Genomic DNA, 2,707 nt, shown 5'->3' on the forward strand with positions numbered 1-2,707 from the left:
GGAGGAAGGAGGAAGGAGGAGTGGTACCTGGGCGGGAGGACGGCGGCTGCGGCGGCAGCGGCTGGAGGACGGCGTCGTCGACGAACTCGAGGGCGGGGGCACGGGATGCTCCTCTCGTTGATGGAGGAGGGGAGGGGCTGGAGGAAAACCCTAGCCGCCAAGCGCACGAGTGCTGTAGCTAGGTGGAGTAACCTTTGCCGGAGACGACGGAGCAGGTGGCCGGCATCGTGGTTGGTGAGGAGCAGGTGGCCGGCGTCGTGGTTGGTGAAGAGCGCCCCGTGCGTGATGAGGAGGCGCGGCGTCGGCGTCGTGGGTCGGGAGGCGGCGCATGTAGGGGGAGGCGGCGCTCAAGGGGGAGGAAGGGGAGAGGGAGATGGTGGGGGCGCGTGGGCGGCTGCGGCGCTGTGGGTCGGGGCAGCGGCGGCGGCGCTGTGGAGAGAGGGACGAGGGAGGGAGCGGCGTGGTGGAGGGATAGGAAGGACGAAGTGTCTGGCGAGGGCAGTAGGTGGAGTGGGGGAGGGTTCTAATGGCGCACCTCCCCTCGGTGCGCCATAAGTACAACTATTCTAATAGCGCACGTCCCCTCGGTGCGCCATAAGTACTACTATTCTAATGGCGCATCTCCCCTCGGTGCGCCATTAGAATTTTGTTTTAATCTAGCCCACTAACCATATCGACAGCCTAACCCAATCTACGACAGAACCCACCCACTAGCTCGACTGGTCAACACGCAGCACACACACCAGGAGGTCTTGGGTTTGATTCCCAGGCTCCCCAATATTTTTTTATGCATTTTAAATGCTGTTTTTGATATTTATTTGTGTTTAAATATGTTCAAACTTGTTTAAATCATAACAATAATATTTTTTTATAAAAACAGTAATAATTTTTTAAAAAATATGTTCAAATTTGTTACTTGAAAATATCATCGACGGCGGCGGTGGAGCGGGGGAGGGTTGCGGTTGGTCGTCGGCGGCGGTGGAGCTAGCGGGGGAGGGTGCGGGTGGGATCGAGATGGAGGGGGATCGAGATCGAGATGGAGGGGGAATCGAGATCGAGATGGAGGGGGATCGAGATCAAGTGTCTTCATGAATTCAAAAAGTGCCCATGAAATTTACAAATATTCATGACATCAAAAAGTGCCCATGAAATACAATCGAGAAATGAAGACTACGATTTAAATACAATCGATCTTAGCTAGCTATTTGTTCACAATCTTCTTGCCCTTGTTTTTCGCAAATGGAGTTCTTCTGTGGAACGGACGTCCTTTAGGTAGGGTTCCTACTTCTTCTTCTGGTGTGTGCTGCTACTTCATCGTCGTCGTCATGTTCGATATTCGGGTCGCCATACTTGTCGAAGTCTTGCTCATTGGCTACTCCATCCATTCCGATGATCTTCCTTTTGCCTCTCCTCACGACAACACGACTGGGCTTTGACGGGTCGGTAATGAAGAAGCATTGGTCCACTTGGGAAGCCAGTACCCATGGCTCATTTTTCGCGGTGAAGTTAGCGCCCGCGGTCTTGGATTTGGCTTCGGGTATAACCATGGTGGTGAAATACCGGTCTTCTTTTAGGACGCTCTTGGCCCATCTGACACGGAATGTCGGGACCTTCTCTCCAGCGTAGCTCAGCTCCCAGATCTCCTCGATCCTTCGGTAGTATTTGTCCTTGTCGTTACCGGTGTAGGATTCCATCGTTACCCCGGAGTTCTGATAACCATCGCTCTTCATGTCCTTGTCCTCAGTGTAGAATGTGTAGCCGTTGATATCGTATGCCTCATTGGTCATCAGGTTGTGCTAGGCGCCCTTTGACAAGGCGAATATGAGTTGTTCTTCCGTGGAAGAATCTTCATGTAAAGGGTACGACAGAAGCTTCTGCTTGAACCAACGCGTGAAACATGAGTTGTGCTCTTTGAGTATATCTCCGTCCGTCCTCTGTTCGCCTCGGTCATTGTACGTCTTCTCAATAAAGGTTTTGTGCTCTACCACCCAAGGATCGACCACGTCTATGTGTTGTAGCGCGACTAGGTTTGCTCTTTCAAAGTCGGCGAGTCGACCCTCGAAGTCGACATGCATTTCGCGGCGACCCTCACGGTGACCCCATCCAGCGAGCCTGCCGAGGTGCCTGTTGACGGGTAGACCAACGGGGTTCTCGTTGCCTAGATAATTCGTGCAGTAGGAGATGCACTCTTCGGTCAGAAAGCCCCTGGCTCTACTTCCCTCTGGACGTGACATGTTGCGAACGTATCCTTTGATGACACCATTCATCCTTTCGAACGGCATCACGCTGTGCAGGAACGTCGGCCCGAGTTGGATGATATCCTCCATGATATGGACCAGCAGATGCACCATAACGTCGAAGAATGCGGGTGGGAAGTACATCTCAAGCTCGCATAGTATCACCACGATCTCTTCCTGTAGCCTTCTCAGTTGCCTCACGCCAATCGACTTCCGAGAGATGACGTCGAAAAAGTTGCATAGGCCAAATAGCGTTTCACGGACGTGCGCGTCCATGATCCCATGGTTTGCAACAGGAAGTATCTGCATCATCAGCACGTGACAGTCGTGAGACTTCATCCCGCTGAACTTCTGCTTCGCTGGGTCTAGGTATCTGCTTATCTTCCCCGCGTAACCGTAAGGAAGTTTTACTCCTAGGAGGCAGGTGAAAAACTGCTCGATCTCCTCCTGACTTAGAGTGAAGCATGCGG

The sequence above is a fragment of the Triticum urartu genome, chromosome 3 (assembly GCF_003073215.2).
Source record: "Triticum urartu cultivar G1812 chromosome 3, Tu2.1, whole genome shotgun sequence".
NCBI classification, from domain to species: domain Eukaryota; kingdom Viridiplantae; phylum Streptophyta; class Magnoliopsida; order Poales; family Poaceae; genus Triticum; species Triticum urartu.